Source organism: Gracilinanus agilis, chromosome 4 (genome assembly GCF_016433145.1).
Source record: "Gracilinanus agilis isolate LMUSP501 chromosome 4, AgileGrace, whole genome shotgun sequence".
Classification (NCBI taxonomy): Eukaryota; Metazoa; Chordata; class Mammalia; order Didelphimorphia; family Didelphidae; genus Gracilinanus; species Gracilinanus agilis.
In genome coordinates, this window is record NC_058133.1 from 145,351,835 (window position 1) to 145,376,660 (window position 24,826).

General features: G+C 33.9%; 1 protein-coding gene across 2 annotated transcripts in view; it reads right to left on the reverse strand.

Annotated features, from left to right (window-relative positions):
* The window catches only part of FMN2 (formin 2), a 453,830-nt gene that overhangs the window by 47,178 nt on the left and 381,826 nt on the right, over positions 1–24,826 (reverse strand). The window lies entirely within an intron of this gene.

Here is a 24,826-nt window from a genome sequence, read left to right on the forward strand (position 1 = left end):
ATTTACCCTAGACCTTGTACTTACAAGGCAACCAACTTTTCAGCAGTCAGTATGGAGTAGTTAGTCAACGCTCCAAATGACTATCCCCTTTCCAATTCTAGAACTAAAATCAAATAAATACTACCATTGCTCTTGGAAAGGGTGTATTGGTCTACTGTTCTATGGCTCTATCCACTATCCAAACTTTTTAAACCAAAATATCCTTCCCTAGTCACTGTGAGGAGCTTCTGAAGGATGAAACTCCCCTTATGTTACTGTATCCGCAGAGCTTAGCATCGTGCTTACCACATTACTAAAAAGATTAATAATTTTTTTCATTCATATTAAGTTTATATTAATGTACAATATTAGGTTCACTGGTCCCCAGATGAAAAATCAAACAAGGCATCACAGGTTAAGTTTATGCACTTTCTCACATAATAGATCATACGGGGCCTATCATATTGCCACAAGTATAGTGAATCTGTAACCATAGCTTTTATGATAAAATGATTGGTATTGCTGCTTATATAGTCAACATAATGCTGAAATGACAAGATTTGATTCATATCACCTACTAACATGTCTGATATAAGGTATTGGCAAATACATTTATTCAGAAAGTAGAACATTAGTTATCAACAATACATTTCCAAATTCTAACTCTATTCGATGTGGTAGCATTCTATTTTATTCAGTCTAAGTAGAAATTAGAAATACTACCTCTTGTCTAGGGGCTTATCACCTATGACAGACAGGCCTGGATCTCAATCTACTGAGCTACCCAGCCGCTCCCTTCAGCCTATTTCTTTCAAGAAGGCTATTCAGGTTCTCCATCTCTCCCATCCCACTAGCAGCTAATACCATCCCCTTTTATGTTAGCTTCCAAATAATATTCTATTTATTTGGTATATTCTAATATATGCTGTAATATATTCAAATAGATTTCTTAACTAAAGTATAAGCTTCTTCATCATTGAGATTATTTTGGTTTTTTTATATAAGAGATTATTTAATACTTAATGTTGATGATTGATTAATATGATGATGGGGTGACTAGGCAATTACAGATGAGAGAGGAAAGTCAATGCACATATTTGCATTTGTAGAAATATTGCCCTTTCATTGTTAATTGCCTCCTCTAAAAAATGATAGAACATAAAAATATAAATGAAATTCTGTTTGCTTTACAAATAAATCTGGTCCTCATTGTTATAAATAATGAATCCTCTGATATGGTCACATGTCATAGAATTTGTGATATTTAAAAAACTATAATTAAAATAGAATATAATTACTCTCTAGCTGCTCCTGTTTGCTGTATGGCAATGTACATAGCAATATATTATTTTCTTTGAACTTTGCTTTTGGTTAGCTTTTGACTCCAAGATTCCCGGGGCCATCAGCTTTCGTGTCTTTCAAAAGAAATAATAACCCTCATTACCGGGGCTGTAAACAAATGTTTAGAGCTCAGAGATTGCACATTATTTCTCCCAATTTATTCTATTAAGATATGCAATCCAGCAAAGTAAATGAATCCTTATATAGAACAAAATGTGAATGGAATACAGTATATGAAACTTCAGCTACTATTAGCTACATTAATGATGTAAGAATTTGCTTCTAGTATGTGAAGAAAACTGATAACTTTCCTTATATTGTCCAGAAGTTATTGTTGCAATTATTATATATATATGTATATGTACTAAATTAGTCTTTTTTAGAAATCTAGCGGTAGCAATGCATTAACAGAAGACATAGTAAGGTTGATCCTTTTCAAATAACGTTATGAAATTATGCTAATTAGTCTGTTACCTAAGTAAAACAACAATAACAATAAACTTAAGGAAATTATATGAAAGATATATTTCACATTTCCTGAAGCTTCTTTCTAAACCCAAATCATTTCATCAAGAATGTTTTCTATGAGTATATGATCACATTGCTTACTGACATGTTATTAATTTGCTTAAATCAATCCCTTTAAAGTAGTCATTACTTAATCAAAAGAAAGGACTTTGTGTTATTAAATTTATGATACTCCTAGACAATTAAGATGAAATGGTAATGAAAAATAAATTTAAAATAAATAAATACAACTGATAAATGGCTCCAGACTCAATAAAGAGAGCCCTGATTTTTAATTGATATTTCTGTGGAGGAACTCAGGAAAAAAAACGTTGACTAATATAAGCAATTTCACACAAGCAAAACTTGACATCGTCCTATCACTTGAGGGTGTTAGGAAAGAATTATCAAATTACGATGTGTCCTATTCCCACCCCCACCCCCACTCTTCTCAAAGTACCTGAAAAAGTTTCATGATAGAGATTCTAGAAAAAATGGTGTAAAACATGAAGGCATTTCAGGAATAACCTTGGTGTTCTCAAGGGAAGCAACTCCCAGTCCTTGTAGTATGAAAGTACTTATAGCAGGGCAGAGGCAACTGAGTTGCAGGACTGATTTTCAAAAGAAGTAGCTTTTTCTCCAGTAAGAATAACACCATGTGCTATAAGAATTCATTTTTGGTGTCCCATTTTAGAACTATTATTGTCCTTTTCAGAACTATTACTGTCTCCCTGTAATCTTTAGAGGTAATTCTAGGCATTAAGAGTGACTTGGGAATAGAAGATACATTCACAAAATTGCAACAAATATAATGAAAATTAAACTTAGTTGCCATGAAGAACAAAGCATACTAGACTTAATTAGTCCTTTTTAGGATCCTTTATCCTTGTCTTTCATAGTTGATCCTCATTACTTTGATTCCTGTCTTAATACCTGGTTTTATAACAAGAATCATATTTATGTAAATTGATTAGATGATCAAGATTCACTCAAGAAAGAGTTAGATGATTATTGGTATTTAAGACATATGTTTTATACACATGGGTAATGCACATACAACCATACTAACAAAAGCAATGAATAAGATGCTCAAGAATAATTGGTAACATATTCTGAGTATACTCTATTCAATTTATTGAATTGGTTTGGAAAACAAATATTCATGAAGTTAGGCTTAAATTCAATGCTATTACATAATCTCTTCAATTTCACTAGATCTCTAAATCTGGAATCACTTCAGAAAGAATGACTTAAAATAGGCAATACTGCAGGTTTAGTTCTCATTCTAGTCACCCAGATAGTGGAATTTATTCCATCATGGCTTAAGCTTAACATCATTCAATCTTATTAATATAATTAAAATCTTTATATATGGGTATTGTTCATATCCAATGAGATTTGCTTATCATGTTGTCCTCATTCTAGTGGTAGTTACACAATCTAAAACTAAGAATTCTTCTTCAGTCATCCAATACTTTACTTGAAAGTAGAAAGATGTGGCAACCAAAAAAGATAACTTAAATAACAGGCTTATTTTTAAGATCTTATAAAAGATGGTGGATATTTATTAGCAGTTAAAAATAATAGGAAGTCACTTAGTTGTTTCAGTTTTCTGTGTCTTTGTGACCTTCACTTCTGACTCTTAGAAGCTTTGACTTCCTTTATTATTCAGCAGCCTCTTCCAGGAAGGTTATACTGGATCTCTACCTCTCCATTCCCCGAGGAGCTAATTTCATCCCCTCTAATTTTGTCTTCTAACCAGTACTCTATTAAAACACAACTGATATATTAATCTGAGGGCAGATTTGATCTAAGAAAGATGAGTCTTCTTGACTCCAGGGCTGACACTTTATGTACTCTGCCGCCTAGCTCTCCGGGAAGCAGTTATAGAGGCAAAAACTAGTTTATAGTAAGTAGTCTTATCAAACTAAGAAAAATCATTATGAAGGTTTTAACAGATAAAATTGGCAGGAGGACAAGAAAAAGATGGAATAGAGAAAAGATATGCGGTGACTTTTATAGTAAACTAGCATTACAATCTCAAATATGATTATAGAGAAAATAGCAATGACATTAAAAAAAACTCTCAAGATCACAGATCTAGCACTAGATGGAACGTCAAAAGTCATTTAATTTATCCAATTCATTTTACAGATGAGGAAACTGAGACCCCAGTAGGTTAAATAACTTGCCGAAGATCACACAGGTCATAAAGATCAAATGATTAGAAAGAAATGAGAAATTAGTTGGAACAGAGCAATCATACATAGACAAGATTTACTCTATATGCACATTAAGAGATTCTTTCATAACATAGCTGATGTTATGAACAGCAGGTGGGGGTTAAGGTCCTATTACTTAATAATTCAGAGAAGCACTGTTATTTGGCTAAGAAATGGGGAGCAGAGGTTTGCTTCCCACAACAGACTGGCAAAGCTTCACTGAAAAGTGTTAGAATTCTTTTTTGTTTCTTAAACCCTTACCTTCCATCTTGTAGTCAATACTGTATGTTGACTCCAAGGCAGAAGAGTGGTAAGGGTTAGGCAATGAAGGTTAAGTGACTTGCCCAGGGTCACACAGCTGGGAAGTGTCTGAGGTAAGATTTGAACCCAGGACCTCCCATCTCTAGGCCTGGCTCTCAATCCACTGAGCTACCCAGCTGTCACCTAAAAGTGTTAGAATTCTAAGACAGACTTAGTGCCTAAGTAACAGCTCCAAGATGTCCATTGGCTTAAAAGCAACTAGGAAGTAGGTCTTGACTTCCTGGGAACTTAACAATAATTATTGGTTTAGCACCAGCTTGATCTAGATGTGATTGGATCAGCTAGGCTAGTTACCACAATATAGCTACGATTATCTATAAAGGATGTTGTCTTCAATAAGGTAAGCTATCAACTCTTGAATAAGACTATCAAAGGCTTGAAGATTAACTGGGTTTATGTAAATTGACAGGAAGGTAACCTGGGAGATGGGAGAAAGGGAAGTAGGTGAACACTATTTAATCTTGCCTAATAATAAATATAATAAGTTATGCTAATATTTAAATTTAAAGTTGTTCTAGGTGCTGAGCCCAGGAGACTTTGAGAGCCTCCCTGGCTCAGAGGCTATTGTTGATTCTTGATGGTTTATGAGATGATGTCATTCAATAATTAAGGCTGAGAGGCCTTATCAGTGCTAAAATAATTGTTATAGCTAGCAATGCAGTTTAATGTAGTTTAAATCCTGCCAGTCAGCCTGCCTATACCAATCTCCCTCCTCTATTTTAAAAGAAAATTTGCATATGCATCAGACATATCCTTACAAAGGAATTAAAAACAACAATAATAAAAATAAAATAATAAGAGTTTTCAAAATAGACTACATTTTTATCTTTATAGAATTGATTATGAATATTATTGAGTTCAAGTTCTTATTATGATTATTTTTGTACTTTATTAAAAATTAATTAGTGCAAAATGAAGCCCTAAAGGTTTTCTTCCAACTGCCATGCATATGCCAAAATTATAGAAGACTTCACAAAAATGATAATAGGGATAATCTTATTGAAGAATATTCTGATGATATCAAAGGAGGCTTAAAATAGTGTGTCATATATTCATGAAAGATAATTACCACTTTTATAAAAGTATATACAGTATAGAGTACAAGCCAAGGAGGAATCCCCTAAAAATTTCAGAATTATCCAGAAGTTTCTATTTTCCAGAGCCTCCTGAAAGAGTTTCATATCCACCAAACACTCAAATGGATAAATTATATATATATATGGATATATATATATATTTAAATCTATGGTCATTAAACATCTGGTGTGCAGACTGATATGCCATCAAGTGGATGATCTAGAGCTTATTCCTCTTTCTATGTCTCTTTTCTTGTCTATATGTCTCTTTTTCTCCCTTCTTTATTTCCTCTATTCCTGCCCTTCTTTCCTTCCTTCCTTTTAAATATACACACATAGATAGTAATGGTAAGTGATATATAGAAAGTTTTGGATAGATAACATATGGACAATGAATTGGTTCTAGTTCCACAGAAGAAAAGAGTAGACTGGATTACATCTGGAAAATGCAAAGTTATTTTACTGATGCCAAACTTCCCTCCAAAAACTAGGGAAATCTTTTCAACACCATATTAGTATGGTTCTAGGTCTCAAAGTTTTAAAACTGAGCATCACTCGAAGGGCATTTGAAATGTACCTCTGAATGTGAGCAGTATACTTCAAACAAGGAAGAAATGATTGCTAGAAAAGTCATTTATTGAGCACTTATTATGTGTCAAGAATTATAGTAGAAACATAATTGCCAAGGCAAGGCAGTAAAGTCACTGATTTTAAGGAGTTTATAATGTACTATGGAGTGACAACGCGATTAGGGCAATTTAGGGCAGAGTTGACTAGGGAAGGCTTTTTTGGTTTAAGAAGTTCTTTGATGACCATTAAGTCTTCCCTAACATGCCCTTTCTAGTGGCAACAATAGCATTGATTTAATTATATTTCTTACAACAAGAATTGAAAAGCTTAGGTAGTGAACATAGCATATGTACTGATGCTGAGGGAAGTTAAGTGACTTCTCCCTAATCACAGAGCACTGAATTTCTTTTCTGTAACTCCATATTGATAACTCTAATCTCTTTCATTCCATCATACTTCCTCCCATAATAATAAACCAAAGTAAGTCCTAATTTTGTGCCTAAGGTACTATATATGTTAATACTTTATCTTCAGTGTTTTGAATTCATCTTCAGGTACATACTCAACCAAACAAAAACAGCAGGGCACATTTCTCCAATAAGACATAAACTGTTCAAGACAAAATATTACTTTGTCTTTTTTCCATGATGTTTAGCACAGTTTCTGACATGTAGTAGGCATTTTAAAAGTGTGTTGAGTGAATGACAAGTATCCTTCTTACTCAATTTACCACACTCCTAATTCCTCCCTTTAATTTAGCATCATAAGAACAGGGAAAGCAGGTAACTTTCAATTCTGTTTTTCTTCTAGGTGGCCTACTTATCCTTTCTAATTTGAGGGAGGACAGCTTGTCTTGCTCTTCTGGAGAAACATTTTAAGTTACAGAACATCTGTCTGGCCTCATCTTTTATTTGTTGCAGAACAGGGCATGGAAAAAGTCTTCTTTACCTTTGCTGCTACTCATAGTTTAGTGTAATCAGGAAACTCCTTAAAAAGAAAGTTAAAGAGACATTTTTATTTCATGTAAATGAAGAATTAAAAAAAAGAGATTATAGGTCTCTTTGGTAAAATACTTTTAAATTGTGAGAAGTAGTTAGCTAGGTGGTGAGATGGCTAGAAAGCTGAACTTCAGCAAGACATGAATTTGATTCTTGCCTTATACATTTACTAGCCTTGGACAAGCCACTTGACCTCAATCGGCTTCATTTGTAAACTGAGAATAACTTCCTTAAAAGTTATTGTTAACTTCCTTAAAGTGTTATTGTGAGGATCAGATTGTTAATACTTTAAAAAGTACTTTGTAGACTTTAAAGTGCTATGTAAATGCTAGCTTTTATTATGATGTCCTAAAAGGTGTTTTTACCCATTCCTTTTCAGCCATGTTGTTTATTTTGTTATTGTTTCTGATATGAAATTTAAAGTAGTCCATTCCAGGAGATTCCCTCTCACTTCATTTGTTATAAAAGGGAGAGAGGAGTAAGTTATTTTCAGTCATATCACAAATGAATATTAACAACAACAACAATACAGATGTAACTTTGAGCCCTGACCCTTGACTTGCCAACACTCAGGCAATAAGAGTCCAAGACTAAAAAAGGGAGATGTATGATGAAGAAGGGGGAAAAAAACTCACAAAAATTTATCATCCAGAAAAAATAAAATCCCTAAACAAAACCCACCACTAAATACATCTTATAGCTATAAATACAGCTATTATCACACATTTAAATCTGAATCATCCTTACACTTTATGGGGCCCCCAAGTCCATGCACAGGGAGGAATAGACCATTTATTAATTTCCTCTCTCACTGATTCTGATGCCAAAGGGGCCTTGGGACCAAGTTCCTCCCTCTCTAGTTCTGCTGTTAACGTGGCAGATCAGACTAATTCAAGCATTACTATATTTCTGCTAGTGGATGGGGCCCCAAAGAACAAGGGATCTTGGGAGGTCATTTATTTTTAACATATCTAAGATCAGAGGAGCCTCTCATTTGGCTAACAATTCATTTTAATCAGTCTTTCTCCTGAGTGTGTCTACAAAGGCCTTTGAGTATCTTTATTTTCCTCTTTTCTCCCGTCTCCCATTTCACTATCTTGCCTGATCATTCAAAGAATCACAAGATCCTGAATGAGGATTTTTTTCATAGAGCAAAGATTATACATGTTTAACTCAATTTAGTTCATATAGGCAGAAATAAGAACATAAAGCATCTCAGTATGAAAAACAAGGCCAAGTGAACATACCAGTTTAAATGAACTGCCAAGAATCATCATCATCAATCTTCCCTTGCTTTTGCCTTTTTTATTGTGCAGCGTTGGATTTTGTAATATTATTCTTCAGAACAAACTCAAGTCCCAAGAGAGAAGATTTATTTTCAGTAAAAACCTTCCACAAGCAACTGCAATTTTTGGAATCCTAAATCATCTTCCTCAAATTTACCTCCTTCTTCCATCTCATTAGAAACTTATTTTAAGTATAACAAATTTTATTGCTTCAACAAAGGAAAATAAAGGTTTCCCCTTCCCCCATTATTTAAAAGACCTTCAGGGGTTGTCTGTCCATCATTTACTAAAGAGCACAAAGGATACTCTTATACCCACCACTTCCCTTCAGGCAACAGAAAATCAGTGGGTCTTAGAATGATATTAGGGTAGAATGGTATTTTTGTTCTGTTAAAATGATGAACTACTTTATTTACACCTTAAGGGCATTAGTATTCTCACAGTAGTTAACAAACCATAAAAGGGGCAATGAAGTATAATATCAGCTCCTTTCACCTCATTTCTCTATGTGGGAGGAACTTATTTTACTGAAAAATAAAATCCACCAACAAAACCCAACAATAATATATCTCTAGTTAAGAACACAGTTAGTATCACATATCTAAATCTGAATTATGATTATGCATTGTGGGGCCCTCAAGTTTATGGAGATGAAGGAATAGATCATTGGCTAATTTTGACTCACACTGACCCGATGCTAAAGGGACTAGCAGATATAGGAATGAAATAAAACACAGGTCCTGACGTTAAGGACCTTATGATCCCAGCCATGCTGGTGTAATATCTATGTGACTGGACAAATCATCTAAACTCGGAGATTTTTCCCCTCTTCTGTCAGAGTCGGTGACCTCTTGGCTTGAATCCTGTACTTCAATCCTGTACTCACAGATAATTAGTATATAAGGTAGAAAGAACTATATCCAAAGTATTATGAATACTCTGAAGAGGGATATTAGTTTCAGCTGGGAATGAGTAATGAGGGAGTTAAGGAAGGCTTTGAGTAGGTGGTGGGCCTGATTGGTCCTTGAGGGAGGGAGGGAATTCAAGAGGTAAATACATGGGGAGGGAATTAAGGGAGCACATTTCAGGTATGGGAGATAGCATGAGAAAAGATCCAGATGAGGGAGAGTAAGATTTATAGTGCTGGACAGAGAGAACTTCAAAGTGGCTAGAACATTGAACATGAGAATGAGTTACCTATGAAACTAGTTTGGAAATGGTATGTAGAAGCCAGATTGCACAAGGACTAGAATGCCAGGATAAGGAGTTTAAACTTTATTTGGAAGGTAATCAGGGAATTACTGCATGATTTTTTAGGGGAATAAAAACATGATCATAACAAACCATTAAAAAGATTACCTAGTTAGTCATACAAAGGATGAATTATAAGAGGATTGACAGGAGGTAGAAAGATCACTTTAGAGTCCAAGGAAATGAGAATGTGAATTAAGATGGATGCCATGGGAATGATAAGAATTGCTAAAGGTATTACAGAAGTGGAATAACAAAGTACTTGGCAGTTGACTGAATATATGGGGAATAAGGGAGAGGGGAAATTATTGAAGAGGTTAGAAATTAGGAAACTGGGAAGGTGGTGGTGCCATCATCAGGACTAAAGAGAGTCTTGCTATTCTCTGTCCTGGTCATACTACATATATAGCACTACACTTAATTCTGGATTCAGAATTTTAGGAAGAACATAGAGAATTTGCAGAGGAGGGCAACCAGGACACTCAAAGATCTTGAGATTGTGCCAGCTGAGCATCATTTGAAAAATGCTTACCTTGGAGAAGAGAGGAGCTAGGAGGAACAAAATTTTTGTCTTCTTGCGTGCTGTCATGTGAAAGACCAATTAGCCTTGTTGGCTCCAGAGAAAATTACAAAGATGGAAATATAGGCTTGCTATAAGGAGAATTTTCCTAAGAGGTATCCAAAGCAAAATGGCTGTAAGAAGTGGAAAGGACCTCTTTATTGTCAGGTCCCCCTCACTAGAAGTCTTCAGGAAAAGGCAGGATGACTACTTGTAATTTATATAATGGACAGGATTCTTGTTCAAGGTTCCAAGGTCCATTCTAAATCAATTATTGTGATAAAGAAGCAGAGGAATAATGTTTGAGAGGAGAATGATGGTGAGTTCAGTTGTGTACAAGTTGAGACCAGGGTGATAGCAGAATTTAGAGAGATTGTTCTTTAGTAGGCATGGGAAAATATAGGGCTGCTGGTCTGAGGAGAGTATAAGGTAGAGATATTTAAGAGGGATCTACAAAAGTAGAAACAAATGGCTTAAGAATGGATGAAACTGCTTAGAAGAAAAGAAAGAGAAATAAGGAGAGAAACTTGAGAGAGAGAAACAGTGAGGAATTTTTCCAGGAATAGTCCAAAGTAGGAAAAGAACTAGGAGAGAGCAGTGTCATGGAAGCACATGGAGATAAAATATCCATTTAGGGGAAAGCAAGGGATTTTATCAGATGATGGGATAGCTTATGACCAATGTGCCCTTGTGTCTCCACTAGGGTATGAGATAGCACAGGAATCAAAGTTGTGGCTGTGGCTTAACCCACTTGGAATATGCCATCTTTGGCCTCTCAGGGTGTTTTGTTGCTCACTAGCAACTGAACTTTACACCTAAAAAAGTTGGCATTGATTGTGTTTGCTTGACAATTTTAAATTAATAACGAAGCTTCATTCTTTATTATTCTTGGATTGGCTTTGGGAGTACTGAATTTTAAGGTTAATAAGTTGTTGTCACCATAATCCTCATATAAATAATGAAGATAATTAGGATGACAACACGAATACCATATGTATGAATATTGCTTTTAACTTTTAAAAGTTCCCTTATGTTAGAGACAGATATGGTGGATAGATATATAAGAGAGAGAGTTTTAGATTTGGAGTCAGGAAGACTTGAATTCAGATCTGACTGCAGACATTTACTAGCTGGGTTACATTGGCCAAATAATGCAATTTTTCTTTGCCTCAATTTCTTCATCTTTAAAAATGTAGATAAAAATAGAATGATTCTTCTATAATACTTGTGAGAATAAAATGGGATGTCTACAAAGTACTTTGCAACTGTTAAAATGCTATTATTATGAGGTCTTTTTTATCATTGTCACAATGTCAAAATGTTACATGAGGTAGATAATAAATTTGTTGTTATTTTCATGAAATAATTTTAGGAAGCTGAAGAACAAAAATATTGTTAGACTCACCAGAAGCAACATAACTATTTAGTTGCAGAGCTAGAGCTAGAACTCCAGAAAATATTGTGTACAGTAAGAAAAATATTGTAAGGATGATCAACTCTGAAAGACAGCTGGATACTCTTTTCATTGTAATTTTCTTATATTTGTGTGCGTTTTTGCAACAGGGCATAAAAGGGTAATGTTTTATATGACTATATATATGCACATGTATTTATTATCCTATTGCTTACCTTATTAATGGATATGGGAAGAGAAGATGGGATAGGAGAAAATTGAGGGCTCAAATTTTAATGGATAAATGTTAATTTAAAAAATTGGGAAATAAGGCATCTAGAGTATACTCCCTTAATACTCCAGAGGGAGGAGACCCTACAAATATTAAGGAACTTATGCTATATTAGCCTTTCAGAACATTGGAAATTTTAATCAGTGCTACACAGGTCCTGAAATTGTTACCAAAATGACATATTCCTTAGGAAGATTACATTTATGAGATAGCCCAAAGGATGCCTAAATTATCATTTACAATGTTAAAGGCTTCTGTTAAATTTCTTTCTTTATGAATTGTATAGAATAAATCCTTAAAATGTTTGTAGATTTATTCTCTAAGAGTTCATATTAAAAAGGCATAGAAACTTTCTTGGGTATGGCAAGCATCCTATGTGCCTCTAAATGTATTTGGGTACTAAGGGCACTTCTAGAAATAGTATATTCCTAAAAACCATGGTTTTAGAGAGGTTTACTGGGAGATAAAGTTCTCATTCTTTATATTTAGTGGTACTCAGCTATTCAGATATTATTTTGTTGTTTGTTCTATCATTCAGTTGTATCCCACTCTTTGGGACCCCATTTGGGGCTTTCTTAGCAAAGATATTGGAAGATTTTGCTATTTTCTTTTCCAGTTCATTTTACAGATGAGGAAATTGAGGCAAACAGGGTTAAGCAACTTATGCACAATCACACAGCTAGTGTCTGAGGTCATATTTGAATTCAGGAAAATAAATCTTTCAGACTTCAGCCCAGGTACTCACTCCTCTATCCCAGCTAGCTGTCTCCTTCAGATATTATTGGAAATTGACAAATAAGCAGGCAGAGGAAATCGATAAAAATGAAGCAAAAATGCCTCATTTGTTCTACTTTGGGGGATCAATAGGTGGAAAGTATAAGTATATACAAGTTATTAGTATTCTTTGAGTTCCACTGACAACAAAGTCCCCATAAGAAAGCTAACATAGAATGCCCCTCATGAGTGATCATAATAATAACCAAAGCTTTCATTTCTTCACTAAGAAGGTGGTACAAAATATCAGTCATTTTTGTTTAACCTTATGTTTCACATTAAGTTACATAGTTTAATCTAAAAAACATTTATAAGGTGCCTTCTATATGTACTGCACTGTCTAGGGAATTAAAAAGACAAAATGAAACAGATCTATTCAAGGAGTTTTTGTACTTTTGAAGGAATGCAACATAGAAAGAAAGTATCAAGAAGAAGAGAAGCAGCTAATTATTTGTGAGAGGGACTATTAGGAAATATTTTGTATTGGTGGAAGATGCCTTCTAACCTGTGCTTTTAAGGAAAATATGATTTCTATGAGATAGAAGGGGATAAATGAAGAGCATTCTAGGCTTGACATCACTCATGCAAAATGCACAAAGGCAGGAAATAGAATATTATGAGCACAGGGAAGTCGCAGCAGTCCCATTTGACTGGAATGTAGAGTGTGTGAACGGCAGTAATATTAAAGAATGGAAAAGGTAGTTAGGAGCCAGATTATAGGGGTAGTAGATGTCATGGTGATTCTATATTTTATATTAGATGTAATGAGAAAAAAAAACTGAAATTTTCTGAGTATGTTAGGAAGGGGTATGAAACATGGTCAGAGGTATATTTTAGGAATTAATTTTGCAGCTATGTAGAGAATATATTAGAGGAGGAAGAAAGTGAAAGCAGGAAAACTAATTGGGAGGCTGTTACAATTGTCCAGGTAGGAAAAGAGTCTTCTGGAACTGTTCTATAGTCTGAGATTGGAGATAGATTGATGCAAGAGAGGAAGCCTGCACAAAGCTTAGTAACTGACTGGATAAGGAAAGTTACGGAAAAGTTTTCCTTTAAGCAGAGATATTCACTATGAAGATATTACAATTGAGACATAGGGTTGCATAATAGCAAGAGTCACGAAAAATTCAGCATCTCAGTAGAGCCGAGTCTTCTCCCTTTTTGCTGTGAACTCAGTTCACGTTTCTCTGTAGATATCTCTATCTGGAGAATAAAGTTTATGTTTTTGCCCTATCCCCCACAAAGTCATGGCAAATTTCAGCAAGTCAAGACAGGAAAACAAACCAACAAACCAATAATCTCCTCCAAACATTAATGATACAAAAAGAAGGCATGATTACAACATATTTCAATAATGGCTTTGAACTTTGCAAGCCCATTACTCCCCCATCCCCCAATTTTTTTAAATCATCAGAGACAGTTGGTGTTTATTAAATGTACTTTTAAAGTCTAGATAAAACTTTATTTTAGTGGCCCAACCATGTCTGTGAGGTATGCCTGGCATGTTGAATACTGCATAACACTGTTGTCCTGAGTGGAATAACTTCTCTATAAGAGGAAACATGAAGTCTTGTAATGAGTGTGAGCATGAGAAGTACTTGCAATCTAACCAAATTCTCAGGTGTAGAATCCAACTATTTTAGAAAACTTGAAACTCCATTACTTTGGGGAAGGAAATTTGCTCCTCCATTCTGTGATAACAGCCTACTGAGATTTTTAGAATTCTTGAAAAATAGACTGACGCCAGGGAGAAAGAATACTTCTCTAAGGTTAAGTAAACAAAATGAACGTATTTCATCTCTCATTCATCCTCTTCTCCACTATAACATATCTCTCATATAACCTTAATCTTTGCCTTAAGCAATCTTCCCATATTCTTGCCTTAACTAAAACCTGGTTTTGTCCAGATGCGAGGATTTCCCCAGCAATGCTTTCTTTACCTTTTCCCATTTTCTTCAAGAGTTTTCTGCTTACTTCTTGCTTCACAATGGGACTTTTAGTTCCCTGTCCTATTTCTATTATTCAATAACTAATCTTTTTTTTGAATTTCATTCTGTCCTATTCACATTGCCATTTCTATTGTTTATCATTGTCAATAATACTTTTGTTTTGCCTAATGAAATCACATCTGGCTCGCATTTTCTCTCTGCACCCTTTCTCCTATAATTCTCACTGAAGACACTGAGATATACATTAATGAACTTTCTGTTATATTGAGTTCACAATTTATTTACACTCTTCAACTTTTACAACATTTGCTTCCAACATACTTCTACCATTCATTAGTAATAAGTTCTAAATACTATTGAAATTGGTGCCACTTAGAATTCATTTATCCCAATTATCTCAAATTGTGCATATGTTCTACCTTTACCATAATCTCTTAATTTTATATCGACTCCATTGTTTTAAATCTACATATTTAGCTCTATTGTGTAGTGATATCTTGTAATAGAATTATAAATTTAAAATATGAAAGGTCCCCAGAGGTGGTCCAGTCAAACTCCATTATATTACATAGGAATAGATAGAGAATTGGCTATGTAAACCTACTTGTGAAAGATCAGACAATAAATTGCAGAATGAGGCAAAAAAGTAGGAGAGTTAGTACTTGAGCTTTTAATTTCAATTCCAGCACTCTTGACAGCATCATGATCTCTTTTGCTATGTCAGTTGGTCTGCTATCATCTAGCAACAGTTGTCTCTATTAATTCAAGTACTAAAGAGTTCTTTGAACTCATCCTGGGAAGATCTCAAACAATTCATGTCTGTATACCATGTGTGTGAGTCTCTCTAATCTACGTCCTCCCTCAAGTTCTTTACAGGGTGTCTACTTTTTACTCACTTCTTTCACATTAGGAAGATACCACAGAAGCAAGCAAGCTATTATAATTCTTTGCTTCAAACAATTATTATAAGAAAAATGAAAATAATCTTATGATTTCTGAAATGCAGAATCCTGTAAGATGGGGGGGGTCTTATAGGATTCTGCATTTCAGAAATCATAGGATTATTTTCATTTTTCTTAAAAATTTTCATTTTTCCAAAAAAGCATGGAACAGCCAGAAGTTCTATAACAGGTTAAGAGAAATTTAAAAAATGAAGAATGAACACAAGTAAGAAAGTACAATTCTCAATGCAGAATTAAAAAAACTAAATTATTAGGTTAGAAAAAATGCAGAAAAATTCTTGAGTTTCAAACTTTAAGACATAGTAAAATTTTCATTTTAAATAACAAAAAATTTGACATCAGACAGTAGAAAGAACTTTAAATATCAAGGAAATGAATTTGAATGACAGAGATTATTCTGTAGTCTGAGGAAATTGAAGAAGGGAATAGAATATATATTTAAAAAAGCAAAGAGCTCAAAATAACATGCCCTGGAAACTGGAAGTCTGTCTGTCTGTCTGTCTCTCTCTCTCTCTCTCTCTCCATATATATATATATATATATATATATATATATATATATACACACACACACACACACAGAGAAACAAAAAGACAAATAGAGTAGTTGCTTTACAAATATCATAACGAACAGTAACAAAAATTATAACTATTAAAAACAATATTTAGAGGCATCTTTGTTCATTCTTTAAAAAACAAACTTTTACCTCCTGTCTTAGAAATAAAAAAAGAAGAATCAGTTTTAAGGCAGAAGAGCAATAAGAGCTAGGCTACTGGGCTTAAGTGACTTTCCCAGGGTCACACAGCTGGGAAGAGTGTGAGGCCAAAATCTCCTATCTCTAAGCCTGACTATCCACTGAGCCATCTAGCTACCTCTGTTCATTTTTAAGGAGAGAGAAAAAATACTGACTTAATGGAAAAGAATTTAAAAAACAACAACAAAGAGACTCTTGAACGTATAAGTAAAAAAAGATACAAGATAATATAGAACTGGATCTTATATAAACAATATTAGAGTGGAATAAGGGATTGGAAGCACTATGGATTGAATTCCATTACTCTCTTTAAAGTTAATCGTATTTTAATTTCCGGTCCAGAAGCACTTACTAAGAACCTATTAAATGCCAGACACTATGCTAAATGCTGGGGACACAAAGTCTTTGCTCCCAAGGTCACAAGCTAATGGAGGAGATAACATGCAAATAACTATTGTGTGTACATATAAGAAGATATGGATAGGTTAAACTGTTGATAATCTCAGAGAGAAGGTTGCATTAAGAGGACAATAGGAAAAGCTTAAATAAAAGTTGCATTTTTCTGAGATTTGAAGGAAACCAGAGAAACTGGAAGGCTTAGATGAATTGAGAGAGTGGGGGATACCCGCTGAGTCTGGAGATGGAGTGTCCTTTATGAGGAAGAGCAAGGAAGTCAGCCTCAGAGACCTTAGAGAGTACACCACAAGGTAAAAGGAGGCTAGGTTATAAAGGGTCTTAAAGGTAAAACAGAGGATATTGTATTTGATACTGAAGGTAATAGGGAGCCTCTGGAATTTATTGGATGGGGTAAGAGGAATGACATGGTAAAATGTGCTTTGAGAAGATCATTTTGACAGCTAGAAGATGGACTGAAGAGGATACAGACTTGAGGCATGGAGACCAAAGGGAAGACTATTGCAATAGTGTAGGAGTGAGGTGATGAGGTTTAAAATGTTATGGAATTAATAGTAAGGAATTTCAAAGTGAGAGGATGCATAAATGAAGAAAGAGGAATAGAAAAAATAAAAAAGACCAACAGTGAATTCCTGGGGAAAATCTATCTATTGGTCCAGAATTGCTAGAAAAATGAACAAAGAAACAGGAAAGCAGTCTTGTAGATTTTATACTTAAACCACAAACTAAAATAAACTCAAAAATGGGACTGACTATATTAAAGGAAATACTATAAAAAATTAGAGATAAAATTTCTTTAATAGATATTGCTAAGGAGCAAATTTTCGACTAAAGGAAGAAAAGAAGTAATTGCAAATAAGTAATTTTCATCATAGAAAATTGAAAACTTTTTACATAAACAATAATAATTCAACTAGGAATCTTTGTATCAAATTATCTCCAAAGAGAGAATGATTTCTAAGAAAAACAGATTAAAGAAATATTTAAGACTAACTTCCATTCCCCAGGTAGATAACATGTCAAAAGATATAAAATGGTTTCAAAAGAGGCATTTTAAACTTTTATCCATCCTGGGGTTGTACTAGCATTGAAGTTTAGCAGGACTGGACCAGTAAAGGGACAAATAGATAAAGGTTTTTGTTATTGATATGTCTATCATATTTAGAATGTTAAGGGAGGCAAATGAAATTAAAACAAGTGTGAGTGACTGAGAAAATATAGAAGAAGTGAGAAATTCAAGGTGAATGTGAAGAGCAGGTTCAGGAAAAACAGAACACTAATAATGGTAGATGAAAAAGATATAATTAGAGAAGGGAATTTCAGAGTTCTGGATATTGTATAGCTGTATGGAGTGATTGTGATTTCTTAAGTGTGACCATCCACGTGGGGCTAGTTAGAGCTGAAAGTAGAATGGATAAGAATATCATGAAACTTAAAATTGATAATATGGAAGGAAAGCATTAGAGGTATCAAAAGAGATTGGCTATAAAAAGAACTAAAATATGGGATGGCAACACCCTAATTAATGTTAATTTACTCCAAACATACTGGAAAAATCAAGATACCTGATATGATCTCTTGAGATTTCACCACTCTTGCCAAGTTTTTTAAATTGATGTTCTTGCTCCATTGCTTAACCCTTTCTCCATATTTAAATTCTTTCAGTATTTTAGGCATATTTTGATATTTTGTTATTACTACAACCTTCTGGTTTTTTGTTGTGTGTTTCTTTGATTCTATGTCAACTTACAGAATATTACACATATGATTATTCAAATATTTCTTCTCTCACTTTTTTTCCATCAAGTTATCTTCTAGAGAATTCAAAATCTCCCCAACCCGAGAATACCCATGAATCCACTGCTAACAACTTAGCAAAACCATACTCAAAATTTAAAAAAGACTGTCCACATGTATTACCTAATTACATTTTTGCATAGTTTTTTGTAATAATTTAGTAAACTTTAGAAATGTTTTAATAGGCTAAATTATATGCAGTTGAGTATGGAAGCCTTGCAGAAGTGGCAGACTGACTTCAAGATTTCTCAAGTCAGTAGATGGGAACCCACAATAATGACATGTATCTGTACTTTACATGGTAATATTTTCACCAAAGAAGACAATACCTTGGATATTGTGTGTCTTTAAAACCATTCAGTTGGTTTCCTAATACTGAGGTATGGGAGTGAAAGTATTTGAAATTTAGAGAAAAACCTGTGATTTCAGAATTTCCAATTGTTGAGATCCAGTTTTATTTGTTTGGAAAGTGATTTGTAGTTGTGTTCGTATAATTCCTGTGTTTGTTTTGGTAGATAGATTCCTAAGTATTTTATATTGTCTAGGGTGATTTTAAATGGTGTTTCTCTTTCTACCTCTTGCTGCTGTGATGTGTTGGAAATATATAGAAATGCTGATGATTTATGTGCATTTATTTTGTATCGTGCAACTTTGCTAAAGTTGTTAATTATTTCTACAAGCTTCTTAGTTGATTCTCTAGGATTTTTTAAGTAGACCATCATATCATCTGCAAAGAGTGATAGTTTAGTCTCCTCATTGCCTATTTTGATGCATTCAATTTCTTTTTCTTCTCTAATTGCTACTGCTAGTGTTTTGTTATATTCCTGGGGGTTGTCTTTTCAGGGTTTAGTGTAGAGGGTGATCTATAGATCCTTTCAATGTCTATATTGCCCTCTTGTTGTAGAACTTAAAGGCAATTTTGCTGAATAATTTCTTTTAGTATGAAGTCCAAATTTCTATTAATTTCTGCTTTTTCAGGAAGACCAATGACTCTCAGATTGTCTCTTCTAGACCTGTTTTCTTGGTCTATCAATTTCTCATTTCATGTTTCCTTCTATTTTATCAGGCTTTTGACTGTTTTATTTGTTCTTGCTGTCTTGAGAGGTCATTAGCTTCTCATTGCTCAATTCTAGCCTTTAGGGACTGGTTTTCAGCTATAATCTTTTGGTTTTCCTTTTCAATCTGGTCATTTCTGGTCTTCAATTTACTTGCCTAACTTTCCAATTGTGAAATTCTGCCTTTTAAACTGTTATTTCCTTGCCAGATTTTGCTTTCCAATTTGCTTACCATTTTGTTTGATTTGGGGGCATCTTTCTCTAATTGGGAGTTTCTGTCTTCTAACCTGTTAATTTCCTTTTGAGCTATTTCCCACTTCTCTCGCCAAATCTCTTCCATCTTTCTCATCATCTCAGATTTGAACTTTTCAATAGCTTGTGGACAGTTTTCATTATTTTGGGAAGGTTTGGATATGATTACTTGTTTGTTCTCCTCTGCTGTTTGCTCTTTTGTCTGGATTTTATCTGTGTAAAGTTGTCTAGTATTACAGATTTCTTCTTGATGATCTTTCTCTTTTGGGGTTCTTGTCTCTGGCTTGCCATTGTTAGTCCTGCACCCTCTCAGGTTCATCCTCACACTCAGGGTCTGTCTGTGTTCTCTAGGTGTGGGGTGGGGGAGGGGGTTGCTCAGTTCACATTTTAGTGAGAGATGTTTCACCCCTTTATAGCATGGAAATATCCTGATTCCACGTACCTCCAATGCTGCACCCTGTTATGGGTTTCCTTCGTTCCTCTGGATTTGTTTTTATGTCTTCTTGAGGAGTCCTATATGTTTTGGTTAGGAGAAGTTTAGCAGCTGCTTTTTACTCTGCTTCCATTTTAACCAGGAAATCTCCCAATTATTTTCTATTAGCATTATTTGCATGCCAAATGCTAAGCACAGAGCTTTGCATATGGAAAGGGTTAAATAAATGCTTTTCTCATTTATTAATTCTGATTTATGGTTCACTTGTTTTTCAGTCATGTCTAACTCTTTGTGACCCCATATAAGATTTTCCTAGAAAGATACTGGAGATACCTGGAAAAGATATTCTGCCATTTCCTTCTACAGATCATCTTACAAATAAGGAAACTCAGGCAAACAGGCTTTAATTTGCCCACTGACACACAGCCAACAAATATCTGAGGCCAGATTTGAATTCAGGTATTCCTGACTCCAGGCCAATTGCTACAACCTGGTTGCCCACATTCTGATTAATAGTAGCAAATACAATGGTTGATGAATAATGAAATTACCATAATTCCAAAACTCATTATGGTAAATTTCAATAAAACAGAGAGGCATTTATTATGTTTTCTCTTTCTACTTAAAAAATGAGTATCATTAATTTAGATTGCATATTAATATTCTGTTAATGATCTGTCTCAGTTATAAGAGGAATAATGTTGATGCCACAACTTTGGCTGGGAAAATCACTGTTGTCAGTACTTAAATCATGGTCTCAAGGAAATGGGACAAGGCATATAGGGAAAACTGAGAATAATAAAATTATAAATGTTTTCTTTTAAGTCTATATGGTAGAGATAATTTTCTCTTAAGAAAATAAAATGTTTTACAAAAGTGATTTATTTCTTCCAGAAAGCTGATTTTTAAAAAAGTGAAATTGAACACTATATAAATTACCATGTCAAGCTTGTCTCTAAAGAAAAGAGAATTCTCAATTTCAATTCCTGTATTGGCTAGTTTTTTATATTGTTTTATTATTAAAATTCTTTTTTATAGTTGGGTAGGAGAGCAGAAGGGACATTTGGAAATAAATGTGATATGAAACTAAAAGATATTAACAATTTAAAAAAGTTTCTGACAAAGCTTGTTCCATTATCTCTAATTATTCTATGTAGCTCAAGAATTTCTATTAACCACTAGTGCAAAGTAACTATGGAAGACTTGATACTCATCCCAATATTTAACATAGTAGGGTTTCAAGATAGCACAACTGTCCAATATGTGGCATTATCTCACTAGCTGGTATCTTCTAGCTGTTTGGGTAAGGGAAAGTAGAAGACCATCTTTCACTCCTCCTGGCTCTCCTTAGTAAGGACAATTTCCTCAAATGGGTTACAAGATTAAGGGTTTTTTCTTATTATTGACATAGGGGAGAATCTCTATGATCCAGAGATATGGTGTCCATTGAATAATGTGACCTGGATTGAGAAGATGGATGAGAAAATTTCTTAATGGGGTCAAACCACTATGATACATCAATGACTCAGTAGAACTTACAATAAAGAAGTTTGGTTGTGTTTTTTTTCATCTTTAGAGTTCTAGTTAAACTATATTGTCTTATGTCTTCACCAGGATAGTTCATGTTACACCTAATTTGATCACAAGCAGTGGCTGTAGTTTTAGCCAGATCATTTATTTTGTTTATTTTGTTTATTTTGACCTTTGATTCTTCTTGTCTTTTCCAGTAAGACATGTAGTGGCAGTTTACACTGGCTCTCTGTCAGGGGAGCCTTTTCTGCCAAAAAAGATAGAGAAGTGGGGGAGCTTTGGAGTCCCATTCATTTCTCTAATGGCAAAGTTACACAGAAAGACATTTTTCTTCTGATTGTAGAAGCGTTCTCCTTTTCCTGTCTTTCTCTCTGCCAAGAAGCGCAAAATCCATGTGGCTTCTTGTTTAGTAGGAAAAGAAATGTATTGATCTCTGATTAAGTGTACATAGTATGTGTAAGGTTAAACATTAATATCCAAATACTCCAAGTATTATATTTTATAAAGTTTATTAATAATAATTTGAAGTAAAGGGAAGTAAAGCCTCAGTAAAGAAAGAAATTTCCCCCAACAGCATACATGGAAGAGGAGAGTCAGAGCAGCCAGAAGAGAGAAAGTGAGGCAGTTACATACAACCTTATAAATAAAAAACATGAGGACACAATGTGGTGGAGAGAGGAGAGGAATTCTGGGAAATTCTAAAGGAATTCTGGAGAACTTAGTCCTGGAGTACAACATTCTAACTACACATATGCAAATGATAAAAACTTGTCCATATTCTCCCTATTGCAGATTTTGTGTATTTGAAAGGGATGGAGAACAAACTTATTCTGTAAAAAAGGCTAATGCCATTACTCCCTATGAATAAGGGCTAAGGTTACTTTCTAGTGGCCCATCACTTCTTTTATTGAACATATGCTTTTTATGATTCAGTGTCATTGCGGACAGTGCTTTGGTAATGTTTATACAGGCAACTAGGTAGTGCAATGCATAGAAGACCTAGTGGAGTAAGTGAGACCTAGTTGAAATTGGTCTTCAAATACTTATTAATTTTATCATGCTAGACAACTCTTTTACTCTCTGTTAATTTTGCTGATGTTTTATTTTCTTTATTTCTCACAATTTTTTTAAGGGTTGGTTCTTTAGGTAGGGAAATAGAGTGGTAAATATAAGAAAATAATTAATTTGTCAAAAATATATTAATTTTAAAAATTCCTTAGCTGTTATTCATGTCTATTATTTTTATGACATGAATAAGCATGTATAAGCCACCCATTAGCACCAAATTATTAAAGTGTTATTCAACTCTAATTTTCCTGATATTTTAACACAGAAATATTTTAAAGTAATTGAAATTTCTTATCATTGGCAATATCACAGTTGGTAGTTTGTACATTCCAATTGTTGGAGTGAGGAAAGGAAGTAGAGGGCCACCTCTCCCCCTAACTATGTCTCCCTAGAATAAGCATTGGCTTAGTTTCTTCACAATGAGAAACAGATAATAATATAACCTATTAAGCAGGGTTATGAGGATAAAATGAGAAAATAATTGTAAAGCACTTTGCAAACATTACCATGTTAAGTAAATTCTATTTATAAATGTTATTATTATTATTATAGATTATCAGTTGAATATACTGAAAGCTAATTAAAAAGTTTATTGGGAGGGGGCATTTAGGGGGCTCAGTGGATTGAGAAACAAGCCTAGAGAAGAAAAGTTCTGAGTTCAAATCTAGCCTCAGGCACTAATGTTTTCTCCTTAGGACTTATATACCCTTATGAAAATATTTTATTTTGTTCAAATGTATTTTTCCCGTCCCTTTCTTTTGGCTAAGGCACAAAGGAGATATTGATTTATAGCTATACTGATAACTATAACTATAAAATTATATGTTTATTTATAATATATCTAATATAAGATTATATATAACATGCTATATATGTTTTATATATATATGGATGTATACATACATATAAAATATAACATTGATTTAGTGATTTCATTGGTACAGAAAATCTCCCAGAAAGGCAACTTGCAGGCCTAATGTTGACAGGTATTGCCTGGAGTAGTGAAAGTCTATATAACCTCCTAGTCACATAGTATACGTTAGAGCCTGGAATTGAAGCTAGGTCTTCTTAACTCTGAAGTCAGAGTTCAATCCTCTATTCTATGTTATGTTAAGTCTCCTTCAGATGCATACTAATCTAATGTTATCATACAAACAATTTTTTGGTCAAAAAATAATTTCCAAGAAATAGAAATTGTGAAGAAACTAAACACCTGTCTATCACATTCCCTATGTCCAGAAAAAATGACACTTTTTGTTAATATATGCCATTAAAAAAGGTTACTTTGATGCTGAAATGTACTTTGGAGTTGAGCACAATATTTTTGAAGGCTGTCCTAGCTGAGTATAAATACTAATCGGTTTACCACCTGGAAATGCTTTCTTTATAGCCCTGGCAATAGTTAATGCTTCTAAAGATCAGTCTAACTAAATATGCAGAGGGTCATCTATAGAACATGAGGCAAAATTATATCTACATGTAATCTGGGAAAATACTTTGAAAAATACATTATCCAAAAATAAATAGAATCAATAGCACCTGAAATGAAAAAAAGAAAGTGAGGTATCTGGAAACCCATGATACAAACAAACCAAAAAACCCTACAAAAATCACTATTAGTCAACATATTTCTAACCCTTTGGTGAAGCCAGCAGAATATTGGAAAAGGGACAAGAAGGTGCTAAGAATTATCTAGTTTGTAGATCATTCAAAAATATTAGCTGTTGAACTTAAATGTGTTTCTGGTCTAGTGAGCAATGAATTCTACCTGAAAACTACTGAAGTAGCTGAATTGTATCAGTATTTATCTGTTTTGTTATAAATAGAACCAGAAGATAAAATGAATTTGAAGCTAAATGGTAGGATGGTTGACACATTCTAAGGAACAAAGCAAATAAAGGAGTTTGTGGAAATGGTTTTAACATTCTTCCAAATACAGGAAACATCACTTCTTGGATGTAATAGTGTTCATACAGACTATTTAATTATCTTTTTTGAAGTATTTAATGTGTAGATACAGGTTGTAGAGGATATGAAGGAAGA